General features: G+C 39.4%; 1 protein-coding gene across 1 annotated transcript in view; it reads left to right on the forward strand.

Moving 5' to 3' along the window:
• The first annotated feature begins 245 nt into the window (after window positions 1–245).
• nck2a (NCK adaptor protein 2a) overlaps window positions 246–17,348 on the forward strand; it is a 56,485-nt gene continuing 39,382 nt past the window's right edge. The window contains exon 1 of the mRNA XM_079464963.1: window positions 246–458. The gene's annotated coding sequence lies outside the window, so the exon portion shown is untranslated. The remainder of the gene's footprint in view (window positions 459–17,348) is intronic.

The raw sequence follows: 17,348 nt of genomic DNA on the forward strand, positions 1-17,348 counted from the left end.
AAGGTAAATCTCTCTTATGCTAATGTATATGATAAATATGAAATATACATCATATGACACGTCCGATGTATTCGTCATCTAAACCGTTGCACCTTTTGAAATAAAAATGATGTTGAATTTAATACTCGTTATGAAATTCCACAAATCGCACCTTTTGCCTCTGTAAAGTTTGCGGTCCTCGGTTCATTTCCACATGTTGAAACCACTCGTTCCCAGTCTCTCCATCCGCGCGCTCTCGCGCCTCCGTCCGCGCCGCGGGTGACGTCACCCGCGCATGGACTCGCGCCGCTGCGAGAGCTAGAGCTTGAACGCATCGAGGTTAGAGAGAGAGAACAGCGGCAGGGCCCACGACCAAAAACCCACTCAAACGGATTAATATACGTAAACCGAGTCTGCACAGAGTGTGCGTATTTCTTCCCGGCTGTCCCGAACCCTGAGCTGTCAAGAGTTACATCAAGGTAAGAGAAAACGGACATAATATAAACCGGAGTTATGGATCGCTCGCTTAAAGTTGCCCCGGTGTGCTTTCCGAGCGCAAAACCCGCGGTTTGTATCGTGCCCTGTATCGATATCGCTTTTATACGTTGCACGCGACGGGAACGGTGTGTGTGGTGCAATGCAAAATGGGAAAGAAACAAAAGTGATTGTCTCTTTCGCGCTCTCGTCTTTTGTGTCTTTAACAGGTCTGTTACCGCGACAGAGCTCAAAAGCAGCTTCTTTAACTTGTTGTATTTGACACATCGTGACGGTGGAGATCATACGGGACGCCGCGTTTCCATTTTTGTGATCATAATAGAGAAAGAATGAAATGATGGCTGCTCGGATGCCTATTGTCATTCACTAAATGTTCAGTGCACGCGCCGTTCACATTCACAACCAAAGCTTTTTGACGCTTTGTATTGCGTGTCTAACGTAAACGTGAATGTTTAACGTTGTTTAATGTTTATATGTGCCGATTGCATTAGACGTGTATTGCTCTTATGAAGCGAGCTTTACTTTGTGGGGGAGTTGGATTAGTGATGTTGTCTGTGATGGGATTCAGGCATCAAATAGTAATTAATTCACCTATAAGAACTATAATTTGATTTACGATTCTTTCTGTAAACACGAAAACATCATGGTGTCGATGCAGCTTTTCAACATTAATAGTCTTGTTTTGACTGTATTCCTTTCCGTCTCACAGGCACAAACTTTCCTGCATTACGATAATTGAATTTTACAGCAGTCAGGATTTCACCCGCTCAGCCTGTGTGCTGTAAGTGGCTCAAATACTGGGCTACTTTGAAGACGATAATCTTATTTTTATAGTTTCTTAAGAATCGCCCTTGGAGAATTGAAAGCACTAGCCAGCTTACACTTGCCACGTAGAGATAGTACTCGAGTCATATTTTCATCACATTTGCGAACCCTAAATCTATATAGTATTGATGTGTTTTCATCCTCCGTTGGATACGCTTCTCGCTTCGTTCTGTATCAATAAACTTGTGAGAAAGCCCAACGCTTTTGAATGATCTAATGTTATGCATTGTTCTCATCACACCCACTCCGGACGTTTCACAGTCACAAGCGCGTTCGCTTTCAGTGACAGGTATGCATTCCTAAACATTTGGTGTTCCTGGTAAGTCGCATTCCTTTCCTGTTAAGAAACCAGTGTTTGCGTGCCTCCTCGCGCGATGCAAAAATCAAATTCTGCCACTTTTCAAAAGAAATGCGTGAATCACTTACATCGGGCTGTTTTCTGGACCCGGCTCTGGAATGTGCTGCTGTGTACTCTGTCGGTACCAGGCACCAGTCTCAAATCAAAGGACTGCTCCGTAAAAGCTCTCAATTTGCTTTCCCATTGTGCTTTTGCAGAGAAGGAATACCCCATCCGAGCCTTGCCATCTATATTGCCAAGACCTTTTACATGGAAGCTGCATTATTGCGAGTTGATCTGATCTCGAAATCTGTTAGGGCTGTCGTGCTGTTTAGAAATGTTGTATGTGGTGATTTACAGAAAATTCTGTTAATTGCAGACATGTTTGGCCTTGCAGTCTCAGACATGATTTGTTTGAAATTATAGTTCAGGGTTGATGGTAAATGCATCCAGCCTAGAAATCCTGCAAGGCAAGTGTTTTGTGTGCGTCTCCGCTAACCTCACTGCAACTGGCTCCCTCTGAACTTTGACTTAAATATACGTGAACTTTTCTATAAAAGGCTATAATTGCAGTGTTTATGGATTTGCCGATGTCTTGCAAGCATTCGCTGTGGCCGCTGATGGTTTGTGGTTTAGTATTTTGTAAATGTATTGATTTATCACATGCTGGTTGTTCAGACTTGCCATTTTTCAATGCCAGGTACATGTCAGCTGAAATATATTTGTAGTATGTATCATTTTGTGAGCCTTGTTTGAAAAGACCAGTCGTATCCTTGCTGATTTTATAGAGGTAGAATGGGGAAATCACATTGGGTGAGAAACACTAGCATCTGAAACATCGCATCTCTAACAGACTTTGCAATCTGCAGCACGGAATTGCTTTTATGACATGCTGTCCTACAGAAAAATGAAATCTTAAAATAAGTTGCTTCGTAAGTAAGGGCCAGATTGTCTGCCCCAGAGAAAACAGAACACATGTGACAGTTAAAGGTTTTGTTGTTTTTATTAAAATCATTTGTAATCTGGAGGGGCCGTTGAGCACAGGGCTGATTTAACCAGAGGTCGAACAATATGGGTTTTCTCTGGACGAAGCCAAAAATCTTTTTGGCTGATTTTCTTTTTTCTGCCTTCATCTCATAAAATCGAATGAAGTAATAAGTGATACAGAATATCGTTAAATGAAACATTTATTAAAGACATCTAGAAAGATTGATCTAAGAGAAGATTTAAGAGAAGAAGTGTTTATTGCTTGGTACAAGATAGCAGTCTTATAGAGTGTTCACACCAAACGCGGTAAATCGCGCTATTCGCGTGTAGTTGGACGTGTGAACATTTACATTTTACACGCATCATTTGTGCGTGAAATTCGCTTCATTATAGGCGCGAGTTCGCATCGTGGGAGGGGCTTCTGCCACTCGCTCACGGCCCTACTATAGCAAGCTCCTGATTGGTTAACGCAGCGAAAAGTTTGGCCAAAGTTCAGATTTTTCAATCTCACTCGCGCTGAACGCTTCATTCACGTTTGGTGTGAACACACTATTATTCATAGTAATAATACATTGCTCAAAACATTAAGCACCTTCTCACACTGTTCTGAAGCATGCTTTTGGTTTATGTTTCTTGGCAGACACTGCTGTTAGTCAAATGTTCATAATCTAAGTCTTCACAGTGCTATGCAGCAAGAGGCCGCGCGGCGTGTTCCACAACAACGATTAGCTGCTCACAGATGCACTTGCCTGCTAATTTGGGGCACAGTCGGCCAATGCTTAATAATGAAAAAATCTCAAAAATCGACCCGATTATTTGGCTGGCCGATCAATCGGTCGACCTCTGCATTTAACAATACGAACTTTGTGGAGCGGAGTCAGTCACCAAGTCTGTGGATGAGAAAGAGGATTTACACATCATATGGTGCTGTCGTAATGTGTAATTCCTCTGTTTGGATGAGATTGAAACGGCAAGTATGATTTTCACTCCAGTGCTAGATTTTATAGGTCACATGGGCAGACTAAAGAGATTTGACTGGTAAAGAGATCATGGGCCATTATTCAAGAGACTTCAGTGTTCCTCTAAATCAGCAAAAACATAGTTTTTTTTTCAAGGTGAAATATTTAGTGCCTTCATAGAGAAGATAAAAAAGTATCTAAATGTACAAACCTTGCAGATGATTTAGATCGTGAGGGCAGTGTCCCACTTATTTTTAGTGTTTGCTGGCAGAAATCCCATCCATTTGGCTTGTTATATTTGATATGTCTGTGGACTGATTGTGTCAACAAAGGATGGTGATAGCTGATATTCAGGCCTCCCTCATTTGCATTTGCAAATACTGTTTCACAAAGCTTTGTTTCCCATGCTAAACTTTTATTCGTGTGGGTTGCTGCATGGGCGTTAGGTACAACCGTTTAAACAGCAATTTATTTAACAAGGACATTGTTTGGTTAATTGTGTTTTCATTAACTATACAAGGTTTGTTGACCACAGGGAACATTCTCGTGGGTAACTATTAGCAGTTTTGGAAATCTTTAGCAAAAAGGTCTATGTTGTGTGAAATCTCACAGGGAAATTAAACAAGACTTGTCCTTTGGCTGAACCCACAACTTTAACAGGCTTTCCAGTGTTGTCTGTCTTAAACATACATTTGCATAAAGCACATTTTTCTCTTACTGTGAGTTGGTGCCTTCTAATACTACCATGTACTGGACCCAGTTTCATTTCTAGCAGATTTTGTCATTTCTTTTTGTCATATGCTACACACAGTATACAGTATGCATACAGTGTTTGAGAGGATGTCTCAGTTACAGCTGATATCTGCCTGTTTAGTCTGACGTAACACACTAGGGATGCACCAATATGTACATTTTGGCCGATAACAATAACAGATGATTCTTTAACATCGGAAGTCGATAACCGATATATTATGCGATATACCGTATCTAGATATGAAAATTAAGACTGAAACTAGGGCTACACTATTTGGAGACAAAAGCAGAATTGCGATTTTTCTGACCAATATTGCGATTTAAAATGCGATTGACTACTATTGAAAAAAAGAGCTAGGTTTGTTGTGTTTGTTTTCACAGCATGCATTAAAGAAAGACCAAGCATAATCACAAACTATTGTAACATTATGCCACTGTTTATTTTAAACCACTTAAACACTGGGGCCATGTTTTTTTAAATAAAGTTGTCATGATGCAAAATAGAATAACAACATCAAATAGTTAAATTAACAAGTATAAACAAAATCCTGCTTGTGGCAGGAACACAGAAGTATAGGCAAGCCAACCTGCTTAATCTGGGAAAGTTATCCTGGTGCTGCTTCCACCAGACCAGGGGATTCTCTTCTCCATCAATTGCTGGTGCAGTTATGTAGCTTAATTTATTTTAACAGTTTTAATTTGACATAGCAAGATGGAGTCTGTGACCAAAACGCTGAAGCCGGGTCCATTCATTGTTTTCCACTGCCCTTATTAAGTTAGCAGCTGCATTGTCTGTGGTGATGCACACCTGCCCTTCTTTCAAACCCCAGCCAGCTAGAGCATCTATCAAAGCAGAAGCAATGTTTTCTCCCGTATGGTCAATGGGAAAGTACAACGTTTGTAATCAACAACTCTTTAATTCAAAATCCTCACATATAAAATGTACAGTGAGACTTTGATAGGGTTCAGTTATCCTGTTGGACCACATGTCAACTGTCTTCGCGTAATATTCCACTTCTTTCAGTAAATTTTTTCGATAGCTTGAGTAAAAAACATACGGGAGGGAATGTGATATCTTTTATCGAGCGTTAGGATAAGATTCCTTAAACCATCTTTTGTGACCGCATTAATCGGCACCATATCTTTAGCCAGGTACCTTGTTATGGCGTCTGTTATTTTGCCGTACCTTTGTGAAGTTTTGTCGTAGGGTGTTTAATTTTCAAACGAAACGAAACAAAAAAGTTAGCTTGGATGTCAGTTGTGGTTGTTGTTGCAACAAAGTGGGTTAATCTGTGGACTTTTTGGCCATGCATTCTTCATAGAATAGTCTGTGATACCTCTGCAGGTGTTGATAGAGATTGGTTGTGTTGCCTCGCGAGGTCGACATGTTTTACAAAGCAATTGCTTTTGAAGAACGTCAGGATGTCAAAATCCAAAATAATTCCAACCATAAGCGTTGCTTTTTCTTTTAGATACCAAGTTGTCTGCTGCTGCAGGACTTTGCTCTTCAGCAGACATAACGTTACTTTGTTGCGATTTTGAACTGCCGTTTCCGCTCGCACTCATCTTTTCCAAATGACGTTCTTTGCTAATTCAATAGCATGTGCAGTTTTAAAATGCCCCCTATTGGTTGAATTAGCAAACTGTCAAAATAACGTAGGTGCATTTTATCATAATTTCGAAATCGAAATAATCGCAGCTTTTGCGATTTGAACATCGCACCCTTTCAAATTGCGATTTCGGTTTAAAAAAGAATAATCGTGCAGGCCTAACTGAAACAAAAGGCAAAAAGTGGACAACAGCTTTTATATGAAAACATTTACTGCAGAAAACAAGGTAACAGTTAGCTCTCTTTTTCCCCCTGAAAAATATTAAGATTATTATTATTATTAGTTAAAGATTATTTAACCTTCAAATTTTTCTGGTGTATTTTTTATTCAACAAACAAATTATAGATGATCTTCCTGAGCAACCCAGAAAAATGCTCTTAATTGCCACAAGTCTAACAGGTCTGCAGACTGCAGTCTGATTCAAACAACATATTGTACCTATATCGACAATGTTTTTACACAAACCCATTGCTACACTTTAGAAGAAATGTTTTAACCCACTGGAGTCCAGGATTCTTCTAAATGGGGGCATGCAACGGTGTTTCATGCATTCTGACTTATTTACAATGTTAAACGTGCTGTATTCTCATGCTTGACAAGGTCAACTAGTTGGACGTATGAAGTAGTATTTCGGACGTTTGTGTTGAAAATAATTTTTCAGTTTTGTGTGGATGAGGTATTGTGTGTGCTAACATTAATGCTACATCAAGAGGCACGACTACTAACGTCATGTAGCACTTACACAATAGTAAAATACAATATATAAGAAATACATAAATTAATTGTTTATTTCTCTAATTAACAGACAATGTTTAAGTGCAAATCATGCACAATGTTTATCATATGTTTATTACAGTGACTCTGCATTATCCAATTACGGAGTGTTGTAAAGCTACAGTTTTGTATTATATTTGATCTAATCTGCACTTTAGTTTCCGTGAAAAATGACTTTCATGTTACAGCAAGCTTATTTTTCAGTGCTTTATGTCAATAATTACACAATTATTACATTTTTACATGGCTATGTCAATCAATTCATGCATCAACTAATTACATTTTAAACCCGGCCTATAGTTTATGGTTAATCCGTCTAATATTGCATTGGTTTCCATGATTTATTGATTTTCTTTATCAAAAAATACATTAGGAAGGTGCTTCAGAAATTATAGCATATTAATATTGTTTAAATATTTTTTTCAAAATCATTCAGCCCTAGATTACATAAGGATGAGTAAACAAAAATTAATTTATTTTTGGTGTGAACTACTCCTGTAAGATTTTGCCGATCTGGTTATAAGTGGTCATGGCTAAAAGCAGGTGTAAACAAGATCCTCTTAGGCTTTGTTATCGGACTACTAAAACCACATATAAATGTAGTCAAAGACACATGTGACTGCATTGCATTTGCAAGAACACCGTCGTCCTTAATGTTTCCCTGCCAGAAGTGAATCACACGCTTTTGACAGTTCACTTATTTGTGAAAATATTTTCAAAAATGGCAAACCTTTCCAGTCCCGCACCAAAGAATATGCAGAGATAGCCCCTCTCCTCAGCACCCTATTTCCATGCACACTGAACTTATCATTAATTCATTTTCAGAAGGTTTTCTTCAGCTGTCATCACGGGTCGCCTGCACTTAACTGACTGGTTTTAAATTTCTTCAGCGAAAATGGCCATTCTGGACTAGACCGGGTGTGCGGGACAAAAGTGTGAAACTTAACACCACCGTTAAGTGCTCTGTGCGGCTCAACGCGGACAGCAGATTTGGTGGCTCCTCTTCCCTGCTAATTCAAAGACTTCTGAGCCAGATCTGAGCTTGCCCTCTGATTTGCCTAGCTTTGAGTTTTTTGTCCATCAGAAGAGGGTGGGCCTTGGTTCACTGCCGTAAGACTTCGTGACTGTTAAACGATTAAATCATGGTTGCATTACACACCTACCCAAGTAGGAGAGAGCTACAGATGATATCCACATTATCTTGCAATAATGAAACAGCATTTGATCAAAGTCAGATTACAACAAAATAATTTATTTGACATGAACAAAAATGAGACTGTCACAAATTTCACTTAAGTTTTTTAGTAAGCAATTGTTGTTGACCTTGGCCATATGCTGGAGAGCGAGTCTAATAGACTGTCAGTAGTTGACCAGGGGCTTTGTTGAACTGTGACGGATTGTTTATGGATATCTGTGACTTACTCAGAGTTTCAGAGCTCAAGGCCTGACCAGTCACAGTCAGCCTCTAAGATGCAGGTCAAGACCGCTGATTTGTGCTGTCAACCACAGAGAAAAAAAGACGAGAGGAAAGGAAGAGATCGAGAGGAATAGAGAGAGAGAGAGAGAGAGAGAGAGAGAGTAAGACGGGGGAGTTCACATGAAAGAGTCGCACAAAAAATAAAAACGCACCAGTGGGACAGAGAGAACGATGCAGGAAATTGAAGCAGAGGGTTTGATGTGCTTTCATTGTCAAATATGATTCTGTTTGTGCATTAAGTGTTTCAACATAGGGATTGTTTGCGCTGCTGGTGGCTGCTTTTGCTCCAGGTCATTTAAGGCAATTGGTTTTCTGATTGCTTGAATCCAATAGTGTTTAAGTGGTTGGCATCCCTAAGAAGAAAACAATCGCTTTTATCTGAGGGCTGTTGCTAAGGTGCGTATTATGTCGGGATGATGAGTGTGTCTCTTTTTTATCAATTCTGAATCAATATTTCATATATTGCCATGTGAATGCAAAAAGTAAATTGTTTTAATGGAATAGTTCACCCTAGAAATACTCCCTAAAATTAAACACAAAATAAGATAGTTTTAAGAATGTAGGAAACTACACAATTCTGGCTCACCATTGTAGATTTATTCCTACTATAGACCCCTTTTGAGCCGACCTCACGATTACGTCACGGCATCAGCTGAGACAAATCAAGGGGAAAACTTGAGGCGGCCAATACAAATTAGCGGTGTCGGCTACATAAGGAGTTTAAAATATCATCTTGCTGTGTGTTTGAGTGCCAGGATCAATAGAGTTAAGGCTCTAATCTGACATTCTAGCACATACCAGCTGCCGTTGCCCGAACGAATGACGAAAGTTGTAGTTAAACACAATAAAACTAGCGGACTTCACAGAAACCATCATCAAAAGATGCTTGCATTTACAACGCACACATTATATCAGTTAATAAACTATTGTCTTTGTACGGATTATAGTTTGGGTATGTGTCTAAATTTTTTTTAACTCTGCATAAATGTATCTCCTTCTAATCAGGACCCAGGGAACAAGTTAAGTTGTTTTTCAGGTAACTTTAACCTTTTTTAGTGCACATACAAGCTAACTTTGTAAATTGTACAACTAGCCAACCTCTGGAGATTAAACAAAGAAAACGTTTTGTCGTCGCTGTTTCTAAAGTGTATTAGTAGAAACCTGGGTGTATTGAGGTAGGCAGGATTCGAGGCCTATCATCAAGGAGGAGATCGGGAGCATAAGAGGACGAGTGACCGGACTTTCAGTCAGAGAGGACCAGGCCTGTCGCTCGTCCTCTTATGAATCCCCGGAATCCCGGCTCTCGTCCTGCCTACCTCACTACACCGGGAGAGGGAACAGTGATAAGGTTCATTTTTGTGTGAACTATCCCTTTAAAGGATGTTTTCCACTATATGAAACATTACTTAGGAAAATGAAATATTTTTGGGAGCAAACGTAAAGTGCATTTGGGTAGATGAAAAGTATACCATACATGTTTCCTATGGCGTCACATAGCAACAATTTAGAAAATAAACTGTTAAGTTTAAAAAGCCTTTAAGTTGTGTTTAGATAAGGAGTTTAACATGTTCTTACTTATATGACTGGTAACCTGCTCCCTCCCAGGTGAACTTTGAACATGGGTGAGGCTGAAATCGTTGCGGCAATGCTACTGTATCTGAGAAATCTCTGATCTCATAGTTCCTTTCGGAGGACAATGCAGCTTAAACTCTTACACAGTTCCTTAGAAACTGTGACGGTGCCTGATATACAATCCTATTATCTCTTCTTTTTTGTCTCTTTCGCCTCCACCCTGTCTTTTCTAACATCATCAGTGATTTTTATTGCACAGCTTTTCCTTTTGGGAGTCTGCCATAAAGCTCCATATAATGTTCGAGTTTGGAATACTTTCAGCGTATTCTGCAAAGAGCCACCTTGGATATAAAGACATCAAGCAACCAACCCCAGTTCACGTTGTGTACGCATAAATAAAATACAGTTGGGATAGAACAGTGGTTCTCAACCTTTTCATGGTCATGCCCCCCTGTAAACCCATTTAAAGAACTGGCGCCCCCCCCATACTGTGCATTGAGGATATATAAGATTATAAACACTTTTTATTCATGAGTGAAGAGGGTTCTAAGGGAAATAGATCACCCCCTGCACACCCCATGCCACCCTTGGTAGGACATGAAGATATTTGCTGATGCGGCTATGCTGTGGGTTTGTTAGACTGTTTCCTTGGGGGACTTTTGAAGACCCAGTACTGTCAAACCATCAGTTTCCAGGTCTAACAAAGATTGCAATTGCCTCTGGCCTGGCCTTCTGCCACAAATGGAGAATCCAGCTTGTGTGTTTGTTGGTTAGACTTTCCTTGATATTCTAAGGGGAAAAACTCATGCATCAGTGAAATTTATAGTTTAACGGTTAGCAGATGCTATTAAATGCTTTAGGCATTTATAGCTTTGTAAATTTGCTTCCAGACATCTCTGTTGTAGTTCTGTGCTTGGTGGTTAAACGCAAGGGTTAAATTGGGCCGGGGCGCACAAAGGCTGACGGTCACGCTCTGCTCCCAGCCAGTGTGTGGCTCTTCTGGTGTTATGGAGACGGGTCTCAAAGTGCAAGTTTTTGAAAACGACAGCATTTTTGTGTCTGAATGAACTCTGAAGGCCATTTTACCATTTTTGTCAATGTTTACACTGATAATCGCATAAAAACGTATCTATATACAACGTAATAACCCAACTTGCGGTCGCACATTAACCATGTGCGAGCAGAAACCATTCCCTGCGTTATAATAACTGTGCGACATATATATATATATATATATATATATATATATATATATATATATATATATATATATATATATTAGTCATTGGTCAGAACACATCAGTTTATTAGGCTGATGTTCATTTTAATTCGCATTACAAAGTTGATGGAAGCACACGCAGATGCGCATATTCTTGAGCTGAATTTTCATTAATGCAAATAAGTTGGATGGAAACCCGGCTATTGTCTGCATCAAACCATGCTTCTGAACAAATGTCATACACCGCTCTGGGCTGCTCCAGTTCAGGACAGCTCTGGGTAACGTAGTCCTCAATCGCGCTTCAGACTCCCATACAGGAAAAATAAAACAGAACTTATAACATTGGGGCTAATATGTTAGCTAGCAAGCTGCATATAGATTTCGACTACAGTCCTTAAAGTTAACTGCAATTAAGCAAACTTCAACCAGCTTTTGCATTATGCCAGTTCCTGACAGTTGTATCCTATTCGTTTTTTCTTAGACTAAGTGACGCAAAACTTCATAGGTTACTAGTAATATACAGTGAATATATGGCCAAGGGACTTTGAAATATCAGAATTTAAGCCTTGCCTTTATCTCCCTGGACTGTTGTTGAATCTTCCAAAAATTTTAGCTTGGGGTCCTTCACATGCGCTGTAGCACGTTCCACTGCACCACTAATACGTGGCTGCCCGCGGACGTGCCTGACTTTAAGCGGCGCTGCTAAACACGGATATCGGTCGATGCTGATATATAAAAAAAATTACAAATAGCTGCTATTATTGTTATAGCAGAGGGCCCTCATCTTAAATTTTACAGTTTGTCAATTAATATTATACGCTTCGTATATGCACCCCTCAAAATTCCCCACTGAGCCCCGCTACATAACAAATCCCAGTTTAACCCCGCTTAAACTTAAGACCAGCATGTTTTCGCAAAACAAGTATGCTTTTATTAGCTAGTTTTATTCAATTTTAAGGGTAATCTCAGTGAAAAGGATTTAATATGTCTTTAAACCATTTTAGATAAAGCAAATAACATTTTATAAATATTCATTATTGTTACTAAAAATACAGATATGCAATGGCAGAATTTGACGGTTAAATATATTTAATACGCTGGAAACGGAGGAGTTAATCCTTGTAAATCTGCACTATGAGAATGGAAAATTGAGTATGAATGGAAGAGCGACAAGGGATCGCAGTTGACCTGAATCTACAGTGCAAACACAAGGGCCTTGAGCTGCCGCCGCCAAGTCTCCTGTTTTTGTTTTTGTTAGTATGGTATGCTAGCATACTGTTTATTTGTATGCATACTCACTCATGCACAGTAACAAATTTAACAAAAAAGCCTAACAAAACAAACTTAGTCTAATGACTTTCCTACATTAGCATTAAGTTAAGGGTGTGGATATGTACAGGTTAATGTAATAAAGGAATGACTTCATGGCCAGTGAAAACACACACGCCAGTCATTTTTTTAAGCGGTATAGTAGTTGCTTGTTTAAACTTGTACAGAATATACTTTGTTTTTGACAGTTTTAGGAGTACAAGCAAAACATTTGGGGGCACACTTTAAATCATATTTTTATTTACCGATTACTTGTACTTAGGGCTGCAACAACGAATCGATAAAATCGATAAAAATCGATTATTAAAAACGTTGGCAACGAATTTCATTATCGATTCGTTGTATCGCGCGACTATAACGCGCGCCACATGTTTGAGTGGCGTGAGCGTGGCGTTTCTGTTGCGTGTCAGCTCTGTGGCGGCTGCGTCGTGTTTTCTGTATCTTTGCACACCAGCACCGTGCCTGACGCGGCGCTGGCGCGCTGCTGCTGCTATAGGTGACATAGAGGGAGGCCGCCGACAGACAAGGGTCTTGTATTCACGACATGTTTAAACTTTTTTCACATAACCTACACCTTCCAAAATCCGAAAAATGAGTAAGTAGGCTGTCTGTTTATTTAAATAACATTTCCAAATGTTTTGTAGCTTTATTTCCTGATGTTGGACCGTCACTCAGATGACACACTAGACTACGTTGTTATTGTAGTGTGTCATATTTTTTTCCTTTTTTAATCACATTGTTAAGAGCATAAAAAACAAAAATAATTCAGTCACCAATACATTTTGGGGTTTAATACGAACCACAATTCGTATTAAGATGATTCTCAGATATGTTATTAAAGATGTAACGTAATCAATTGATGCACGAGTTTACTTTATGCAATATGTGTTTAAGATGGACATAAATTAATATTCCCATTCAATGCAATGTATCTTTTCATTGGATATAGCCTAAGCATTTTCTTGGAGGAAGATTTTATGGAAAAAAGTAGTTAATTGGAGTATTCATTTGCAACATTTTAGTAATAATATCTCATACTTAATAGGAATATTAATGTATAATTTATTTCAATATTCACTTGTTGTTTCTCCAAAAATGCATTATAAACATGATTTAAGTCCTGATGTTTTCTACAGTGGACATGTAAACCCCGTAACGTGTAGATGTTGGTTTAATGAAATTCAATTTGAAAATACGTTCAAATAAATGATGATTAGCTTTCAAACATCAAAATGGCATTCATTAATATGTATTCGTGTACAAAATTACATATAAACATCTTTTCCTATTCTATTTTGCCTGGAAACGCTTCCAACACGCTTGCGTGTCTCGTGAAAAATAGGCGTCGATTCAATTCCTAGCATGCACGCGTTTTCCGTGCGGCTCGTCTCACGCAGGCAGTGTGCAAGCTCTAACCTGTTAACATGGGAGCCGATTTAAAAACGGTCACGCCAGGCTTCTGAGACGCTCACGCCACGCATCTAGTGTGTCACAGGACTAAAAAAAGTTGATCGCGCCGCGCAGCATAGCGGAGAAAAAATAAATTAAAAAAGCAGAGCGGAGGTAGAGGAAAGACCATCAGAGAGACCCGAAAAAATTCCAGAAAAAAACACCAAACCATGAGAGGCTTCTTGATGGGAAATGCATCATGTAAACCACAGCCAGCTGTAATAATAATATAATAAGTAATAATAAAGCTTTTGAAATATGTTTTGCAATGTCAGTTCTATTTTTCAATAAAGGGTTGAAAATGAATGCTTTTAAAATTTTGTATCCGATTCATCGATTAATCGAACAAATAATCGACAGATTAATCGATTATTAAAATAATCGTTAGTTGCAGCTCTACTTGTACTGAATTACTGATACAAACCAAAAAGTTACTTGATGAGAGCAGATTTGGTTCTGCTGAGAAGCTTTGTTATTGATTGTTGCCAAATAGAGAGATTGTAATCCGATTTAATTTGAACAGAAATTGTGCTTGTCAAAAAGTATATATTTAATTGTTTACAGTGTTACACATTAAAGCAAAATAAAAGGCCTTGTGTTATGTTCTTACGATGATTATATTGTGTATTAAGGACAATATTCCTCATAATCACACAACACGTAATAGTCGTTCGTCCTCATGCTCAAGAAATCGGCAAACAGCAACTTCTAGTAATGCGGTCATGTTGTGTGTGTAAACCTGCCTCACACATTGGCTAAAACAAATCGGGCTCATATATTGGCTATCGGCTGGCCTGATTAAAAAAAATCTGCATCGGCCAGAATAAATCCCATCACGGTCGACCTCTAGTCTTTCCACATGAAATAACAACTAGAAGAAACTCCAAAAATGCGGTTCGCACATGCGTGCGCCATCTCGAAAATGTTGCAAATGCGACAATTTAGTCGCAGTCTCTCGCCTTGCCATTACATTGGAATTGCCCAGGTCACTCTGCATTGGTTGGTGTAACAAATTCCCTTCGAATTAAAGTTTTGTGTATGTAGTCAGTGTATATTTATAAAGGTTAATTAAACCTTGCACATTAATTTGGCTAACCTGAGTGTGAAAATGGATGAGCGTCACCTAGCTTTGAGTCAACTGCATGGTAACAATGTTGGGCTATTAACAGATCTCCTGGCGGGCTAATTGGATGACACATTAATTGCTCGGGCCGATGCTCAGTGAAGTGGAATGGTAATTATAGAGTGCTGGTTCTAATAAAAAGACTCTCCATCGCAGACGTTTGGTTGGCAAATCGTTTTTTTTTACAGATTTTGCATTTCTGGCTTATTAGGCAATGGGAATGGAGGCCTGTGACAGCTGCGGTGCGCCTTAAACTGAGAAAAGCAGAGGGGGAGCAGACAAACAATCCCCAAGTGTGTTTCTACGTTGCCCCAGAATCACTCGAACCACGGCAGTTGAGTGTGTAAATGAAGTTCTGTTTCGTTGCCTGAGCCATTGCTGTTCTTGGGTGATGTCAAAAGACAAGGATACGCGAATACTTGTTTAGTGTGCCTAAATCCTGCAATCCAGTCCCCTGCCAGCCCTTGTTCAGTTGGCACATTGCTTTATAATGACATCATCTGCTGAAAGATAAAGATGGAAAATGAGACCAAGAGAGAGCCAAAGACATAGAGAGACTCTCAGCAGTAGTTCGAGAGAAATAGATCAAGAGACGAGGTTGGATAACAACCTCTGCAGGTATTCATTGCAACTGTGACAAAAAATTGCTATAAAAGTGCAGTTGCCATTGATGTCAACCGTCTCTTTAACCTAAATGTTTCATTTTAGGAGCAAGTGACTCCCAGGTCAATATTTAGTCTGGGGCCCTGCTTCAGTTATTGAGTGATGGATGGAAAGTTAGACGGAAAGGTGAAAGTAGAGGGAGGTGCAGGATGTAAATTTTGCTGTCTCAGGCGTATGTGTAGTTTTGCCTCAGCGTGTCATGCTGCACACGGACATGCTGCCAGGCTCTGCCCTTCAGGAGGTCAGAACATGATCTGCTCGAACGAGAAGCTTCCTGTCTTTCCTCTGGACCCTAACCTCGCTCTCCACAACCGTCTGCTCTGTCAGGATAACACACAGGGGTTACGTAATGACCCGCCACCCCAAAGCTTATCCACCCCCTGCCGGGAAGCATGAAAAGGACCATAGTAACAAAAAACTGCTTTGTGGTATTGTGGGATGAGTTAGTATTCTGGGGCTATATCTGACAATGCACTGACCTTCAAGTGTCAGCTTTGTTGACCACATTAGCTTTTGCACTTTGTCATAAAAACTAAAGAGCCTCCTCATTAATAATGGCTGCTATCGGTGAAGAGAGGGTGTGTTGGATACTGGATTTCTTTAGTAGGACTGAAACAATGGGCAATGTCAATATCATCAATAGTGTTGTATCATCAATAGTGTTGGGCAATCTTCTTCAGTCACATCTTTCTATGTCGTGTGAGGTTGACGATACGTAATTTCATCGGGGCGGGGGATGGGTGGAGCGTGGCTAAAGTTTTTTTATTTGGGGGGGTTTGGGGGCTTGGCAGTTCATTCATTTAAGAAAATGTTGCAATCCAAAACGTATTTTTGGTTAAAAATGAATAGAGTTAATGAGCAAATACGTAAAAGATTGTAAACTGTCTCCTTGCTCCAATTCCAAACGCTAAGCTTATAATAATGATCAGGTTGAGCTGTTTGACTTCATTTGAATTCATCCTACGTAAAACATTTACAATAACCTGCATTTTATGTTCTAAAAAGTGATGGCGATAAATTTAAGGAAGCAGTTTAAAGACAACTGAAGGTTTGTTTTTGTGTAATATGGAGTGTAAAGCGTACAAACTGAATGGTCTCATTAATTTTTTTAATGAATTAAAGATTCATACAAAATGCTTACAGGGATAGTTCACATTTTAAATGAAAATTCTGTCATTATTTACACACCTTCCTGTCATTTGAGTCGTGTATGACTTTCTTTCCTCTGCAGAACACAAAAGAAGATATTTTGAAAAGTGTTGGTAACCGAAAACCATTGATCCCCATTGACTTGCATTGGTTTATGCCCATACACTCTTAAAAAAAGGTGCTTCAAAAGTTCCTCGATGCCATAGAACCGGGGTCGGCAACCTGATGCACTGAAAGGAAATCTTCAACACAAAATCTGCCAAAGTCTGACTCCTTCCCTTTCCCACCTCGACCGGTTTTAAAATTTAAAGACGGACAGACATATGCTTGATGATAACATTAGACTACAAATATACCATAAAGAGCGTCCCACGGAACATGATGCCAGTGGGACCAATTTGTTTTTAGACAATGTGTGGTATTTGAATGTTATGTAATGAAAAGGCTGTATATTACGTTGTTAAATCTTAATAAAATTATTGTTCTGTGTCTGCCTTAAATGTGGTTGTAACAAATAAGACTTTCTGTATTAATGCACTATTTTCTCTCTCTCTCTCTCTCGCTCTCTCTCTCTCTCTCTCTCTCGCTCTCTCTCGCTCGCTCTCTCTCGCTCGCTCTCTCTCGCTCTCTCTCTCTCTCGCTCTCTCT

Source organism: Barbatula barbatula (assembly GCF_947034865.1).
Source record: "Barbatula barbatula genome assembly, chromosome: 9".
NCBI lineage: Eukaryota > Metazoa > Chordata > Actinopteri > Cypriniformes > Nemacheilidae > Barbatula > Barbatula barbatula.